The sequence below is a fragment of the Echinops telfairi genome, unplaced genomic scaffold (genome assembly GCF_000313985.2).
Source record: "Echinops telfairi isolate 266 unplaced genomic scaffold, ASM31398v2 ScPeMD7_443;HRSCAF=831, whole genome shotgun sequence".
NCBI classification, from domain to species: Eukaryota; Metazoa; Chordata; class Mammalia; order Afrosoricida; family Tenrecidae; genus Echinops; species Echinops telfairi.
In genome coordinates, this window is record NW_022104341.1 from 73,375,839 (window position 1) to 73,382,803 (window position 6,965).

At 46.7% G+C, this 6,965-nt stretch overlaps 1 pseudogene; it reads left to right on the forward strand.

Moving 5' to 3' along the window:
- Positions 1-873: 873 nt before the first annotated feature.
- On the forward strand, positions 874-1,122 carry LOC123521867 (annotated as a pseudogene).
- The last annotated feature ends 5,843 nt before the right edge of the window (positions 1,123-6,965 follow it).

A 6,965-nucleotide genomic window follows, 5' to 3' on the forward strand; every position in this document is an offset into this window, starting at 1 on the left:
CTGGTTTTGTTTGCTTAGAATGAGAGAGAGGGGGAGAGAGTATAGTGTTCACTACTAAGGGAAGAGAGAGAAGTGGAGGCTGCGTGGGGAGCTCCTGTCACTGTCCCTGCGTGAGGGAGGAGGTGGGGGCTGAGGTGCGTGGAGGAAGAGGCGCTGGTCCGAGCGCGCTTAGCCTCGGAGAACCTGTGGGCGTGGGCACAGGTCAGGGGCGGGAAGTTGAGGAGTTTTCAAGACGTTAAAATTGTTTTCTTTCCCTCTAAAGTGGAGGTTTCCACAAGCCCCAGTTCAGAAGGCAGGTGAGAAAAAGGGAAACACCAGACCACCTCAAGCCCGAGGGTGGGTTCTCGAGCCCTCCACTCCATCTCCCTGCTAGCTGGCCCTGGTTTCCCGGATCTGCCACAGTCATGTCCACTCTGGAGGTGGCCCCCTCATCTGTGGTGGGGATGCTCTGAGGTAGGTCTAGGGACTCCAGGACATTGGATCTAGCTTGGCCATGTCCTTGCTGGGCACTGGTGTGCGAGCGGCTTCTCTAGGAAGGGTGCTTTTCTCTATGCGGATCCACTCGACTGTCCGCGGCCTAACTTTGTGGACCTCCAAACTGTCCCTCGGAGAGGGAGGACCCCGTCAGATACACCATGCCATCCCTTAAAACACAGACCTGAAAAACCACGGGAAACAGATGCAGATGACAATCCTGGAATCCTGAACTTAGAAAGGAAGGAAAAAGAATTGAATCCGGGGCCTGCGGGTGTCAGTAGGTCCAGGAACCTGCGCCCAACACGCCCTCCATCCCTACCTCTCGGGGCGCCTCAAACAGCAGACCCTTCATTCATCATGGATTCTGTAACCAAGGCCCAAACGTTTGTGCCCCAAATGATGCATGCTGACTTGGACGCAGCTGATGCTGAGAATCGGGCGGAACTGGAAAAAACAAACAAACCTGGCTTATTAACCAATTGTTAGAACTCCAACACACGTGGAGGTCCCTGCAAGAGGAGAAGCAGTTAAGGAAGAAAATCGGAAACTAAAATCAGGAAACCAAGGCTTGGACCACTGGTAGAAAACCCTGTGTCAGCGGCCAGTGCTCTTCAAACAACTGGCACAGGAAGCCAAGGACGCTAAGGGCTCGAGAGCCTCTGTGCCTCCTGGACTTGCGGCTGCTGTCCTCGGCCTTTCGTTGTTTTCCTTTAAAACCTGGGTAGCTTAGAAACGTCACAGTACCTTTGTGGCCTCACTGAGTCTGCACGAAGGTAACGGCAGATCTAGGCAAAGTTAAGCGAACTAAGAGCAGAACAGGAGACTGCTCTGAGATTGTGTGCTATACGAGTCAATGGGAATGTGCAAATGCATCGTGGAGACATTAGAATTGAATATCGTTTGGAAAATGAATGTTTTATCAAGTTTGCGTTTTAGATTTAGCACTCTTTTATTACATGTGCAGTAAAAAGATGACCCAAGAAAATAGCTACTATGTCGTGAAAAGGCGACCCCAATCCTGTACTGCGGCACAGCTGTCTCTGTACCCTCCTTCCCACTGGCCTCTCCCTGCTCCTTAGGACGCTCGCAGGTTTGCTACAGTTAGTACTAAGACAGGGTGACTGTTTTCCTTTTTAATAAACTGAATAAAAATAAAGATTATTGCTTGGGAAAAGAATTGAATCGGACACTCACTGGAAAGAGAAATTGAACAGACGCAGTGCATGAGAAGAACCACGGCGTGGGAGGCCGCCAGCCACCTAAGCGCATCTTCAATCCATAGCGAGACAAAGCCGCTGGCGTTCCTGAAGGAGGGGGGGGCACCTTCGCGGCATCCCCAATTTAAACAGGAGCTGAATGGACACACCGGAGGGAATCGGGTAAGCCGAAGACAATAGAGACGGAAGGAAGAAAAGGAAAGGAAGGGGGCAGGAGTGCGGGGGTGCTGGTGTCCACAGCGCAGCGAGGGAACGACATGTTGACTTGCGTGGTGGGACCTGATGGTTAGGGTGGGTGGCATGCAAGAAGCATAGTCCACCTGAACAGACTACACGCAGTCCCTCTTCCTTGAATGTGAGCAGTGCCGGGTCCTGATTACTGACTCACCAACAACCAGAGAGAACTTTGCTCAGTTCCCTGAGAAGGGTGATTTCCCCACTTCCATGCCCCACCCCCCAAAAAGCAGTGCTCTTCCTGCAGCCTTGGCAGCCTGGGACTAGCCTTTGGAGCCCTCTTTTTGCTCCCCAAAGTACCATCTCCTACCCACCTTTGCCCACCCACTGTCACACTTGCCTGGCCCTGGCCCTGCCCCATGCCAATGACCCTTTCCGCTCTTCTGAGTGCCAGGGGGCCGCTCTAGCCACCTCATCCACCTGACCCCACCTCCCACCTTCTGCTCTGTTCCCTCACCACAGACACAGGACTGCTCTAAGGGCCCTGCTCACCTGACCCTGTGCCCCACCTGGTGACCTACTCATCCCAGTGGCATGGGGTTGCCCTAATGATGCTGAGCCCACCTGACAACTTGCCTCCCCACCAGCAAGGTGAGCGTGCTCTGGCACATCCACGTGCTGCCTACTACCCCACCCACCTGGCAATGGAGGAGAAGAGGGCATGCCCCCACACCTAATCTTGCCCAACACTCCTACCGCTGCCGCCACTCACCAAGTGCCATCACCTGCTTTCGTGCCTCTAGACCAATAATGGATAGCAGCCAAGGCCTGCCCAGCATGCCCCCAACCATCCTGCATGCCTAGCCAGCAGAGACAGAGGCCCCATGAGCAGCCATGACCTGCCCCACTGAAGGAAGAAGACAGGGGGCAGCGCTCCTGCACTGCTGGATTCCTGACCAGGGCACCACCTGTGCTGCCTGGCTGGAGATCTGAGACCAAGTGAAAAATCACGATGAAATAAGCAAGCATGTGATCAATCAACGAGTAAAGTCCTACTGTGAAGCCTGGGGGCAACCATGCCAATGGCGGAAGGAAGCGAGGCAAGACGGCTCAAGCACAGAAACAAATTAAAGGTTAAAAAAAAAAACCTTCCTGAAGACCGCAAATAACGACATCCAAATCCAAAGGAGGGCATGGTACCAGGGCTGAATAAGTGAACGCCTGCTTTTCAGAAGGCTGCAGATGACAGCGAAGGCCAAATCCATTTGCAGGGTCCACCCCTGGATCAAGGCTCCGGCGAATCCCCTCCGACCACAGTCGAGGACTGTGAATAGCCTTGTCACCAGACAGAGAGCATGGTCAAGTCGGTGTGCTATCTTCTCAGTTGGTCGCCCTTTTGACCCATTTAAAAATTGTTTCAAAAAAAAAATGTTTCCGTTAAAAAAAAAAAAAAGTGAAGGGGAAATACATGTGGCTCAAGCGTCGGGTCAGTCCCCTCCGAGCACAGGTCAGCTGTGAAAGCGCACTGCTGCAGACGTGCTGGGTTGAAACTCAGCTCCGTGTCGTTTTCTCTCCCTGTCACTCAATGAGTTTGTTCTAGTTTTTCATGTGTTCTACTTTCCTTTCAATTGAGGTTGTTCTCTGTTTTACCTTATTGTTGTTAGTTTGTAAGTTTTTCTGTGTATGAAATCCAGGATTACAAGGAACTATGTGTGACCTCCTCCCTGGGGGATGGACAACAGAAAAGTGGGTGAAGGGAGACGTCGGACAGGGCAAGATATGACAAAATAACAATTTATAAACTATCAAGGGCTCATGACGGAGGGGGGAGCGGGGAGGGAGGGGAAAAATGAGGACCTAATGCCAGGGGCTTAAGTGGAGAGAAAATGTTTAGAGAATGATGAGGGCAATGAATGTACAAATGTGCTTTACACAATTGATGTGTGTATGGATTGTGATAAGAGTTGTATGAGCCCCTAATAAAATGATTAGGAAAAAAGAAGAAGCGAGAATAACAAGATTTAAAAAAAATCCAGGATAGGGAAATCTAGAGAGACAGTAACTGAATGAATGAATGCTTTCTTGGGAGTATAGGGGTGGGTGGGGTGGAGGGTAGCGTAGGGTTAGAAGTAAATGGGGAACTCATAACAAGGAGTACAAGAAAGAAGAAAATGTTCTAAATCGATTGTTGATGAATGTACAACTCTTCTTAATATGATTGGACTACTTAATTGATGATATGTGAGTTATATGCCAGTAAAATTGTCAAAAAACATATAAGTTTTCTCTATCGGATACCTTACTTTTTAGTTGTTCAATTAAGGAGTAATGCCCATCTAAGAAATAAATAATTTTTATTAAAAAACAAAAACAGAAAAACTACCTTCCTACTGAAGATATGGTAATGTAACTACTCGATAAGGAATTTTAAAAATTTGTATACAGAATCCTCAAAGTGATCAAGGAAACAGACAAAACACAGAAACACAATACAACAAAATGGCTAAAAAATAGACAAATAGAAATCAGACAAAAACAACAACTAGAAATGTAATAGTAGAAGATTAATAACAAACATATCAGGAATAGATATCTGGAAGGACATAGAAGTAGAACGTGGTGGAAGAAAGAATCTCCAAACTAGAGGCCATGTGTGGGACACTATCACAAGGAATAATACACACCTGATTGGAGTTCCAGACCAGGAGACGACAAATGAAGTCACAGAGCGCATCTTTGAAGGTTTGCTGGTGGAAAACTTCCCTAACAGGAAAGATGAGGTTTCCATCCACGTAGCTCAACAAACCACAAACAAGATAGACCCCGAAAGAAAGTTCCCAAGGAATAGTATAAGCAAAGTTTTTAAAACCAGAGACAAAGAGCAAAAATTAGAATAGTTCATGAGGAAAGAAAAACACCTGCAAAGGAGCACCGATGAGACCAAAGCTCCGATTTCCTGGTAAAAGTCATGGAGGCAAGGAGGCAATGAATGGGAAGATGCACACAACTCCCGGCAAGGTGAGCCTTGCCGGTCAAGAATCACAAAGCTATAAAAATCGCCTCCCCAATACAAGGACAAAATCAGGCCATTCCTAGATCATCGGACACAAAGGGAATGTGTGAACACTAACCAATGCTGCGTATTAAAGGAGGCCTCAGAGAGCCAACCCCAGCAGACAATCTGCGGTTAAAATCCCAGCAGCATCCACGGGCAGTCCAGATAAAGCACTCCAAAATAAAATAAAACTGCAGCAGTGAAAATAGGGAAGCAGAGCTGTCAGTCTGTAATGTATGACAACTTCAACACAACAGGGAGAACTCATGGTGAAGTCATAGAACTTCCAGGAGAAGAAGTCAAGAAAATATTGATAAATAACAGGCATTCTTAAACGTAAGACGATAGAGGGAAATCATACAGCAACCACAAAGAAAATGAACAAACGACCCACCGAAATTAAGACGAAAATAAAAGAATCACCAGCAAACAGAATCCAACACGGAATTAACGTGAGCAAAGAAATCCACGTTACATCCACACGCAGTTGAACCCACAACTATTGCTCCTCATACTACGTGCACATGATTTAAGTGCGCCAATCCAGAGACAAAGAGTGGCAGAATGGACTTTTTTTTCTTTTTGGTTTTTTTCATTAAATACTTTTATTGGGGGCTCATACATCTCTTCTCACAATCCATCCATCCATTGTGTCTGCACATTTGTACATGTTGCCATCACCATTTTCAAAGCATTTGCTTTCGACTTGAGCCCTTGGTATCAGCTCCTCATTTTTCCCCTTCCCTCCCCCACCAGCCCTCATGAACCCTTGATAAGTTATAGGTTATTATTATTTTTCCCATTTGTGTCCATTTATTTTCTTCTAAGAGGGTTTTGTAGTTTTCCTTGTATAAGTCTTTTGGGGGTTTTGTGGTTTTTTGGGCATAATACTGTCTTTATTTTTTTATTTTTAAAATCATCTTATTGGGGGCTCATACAACTCTTATCACAGCCATACATCCATTGTGTCAAGCACATTTGTGCATTTGTTGCCTTCATCATTCTCAAAACATTTGCTTTCTACTTGAGCCCTTGGTGTCAGCTCATTTTTCCCCTCCCTCCCTGCCACCCCCCTCACGAACCCTTGATAATTTATAAATAATTATTATTTTGTCATATCTTACACAGTCTGACATCTCCCTTCACTCACTTTTCTGTTGTCCATCTCCCAGGGAGGGGGTTATATATAGATCCTTGTGATCAGTTCCCCCTTTCTACCCCACCTTCCCCTTCCCCTCCTGGTATCACTACTCTCATTATTGGTCATGAGGGGTTTATTTGTCCTGGATTCCCTCTGTTTCCAGCTCTTATCTGTACCGGTGTACATCCTTCGGTCTGGCCGGATTTGTAAGATAGAATTGGGATCATGATGGGGGTGGGGGTGGGGGGAGGAAACACTAAAGAATTAGAGGAAAGTTGTGTGTTTCATCGGTGCTATACTGCACCCTGATTGGCTCATCTCCTCCCTGCAACTCTTCTGTAAGGGGATGTCCAGTTGCCTACAAATGGGCTTTGGGTCCCCACTCCACACTCCCCCTCATTCACAATGATATACTTCATTCTTTGATGCCTGATCCTTGATTCTATCGACACCTCATGATCACACAGGCTGGTGTGCTTCTTCCATGTGGGTTTTCTTGCTTCTCAGCTAGATGGCTGCTTGTTTATCTTCAAGCCTTTAAGACCCCAGACGCTATATCTTTTGATAGCCGGGCACTATCAGCTTTCTTTCACCACCTTTGCTTATGCACCCATTTTGTCTTCAGCGATTTGATTGTGTCGGGAAGGTGAGCATCACAGAATGCTGGATTATTAGAACAAGGTGTTCTTGTGTTGAGGGAGTACTTGAGTTGAGGCCCAATGTCCATCTGCTACCTTAATTCTTAACATACAGATATAAGTACATAGATCTATTTCCCTCTAGTTATATATAAATATAATTACATATGTACAAGCCTGTATTTAGACCTCTATAAATGTCCTTTGCCTCCTGGTTCTTTCCTCTATTTCCTTTTACTTTCCTCTTGTCCCACCATCATGTT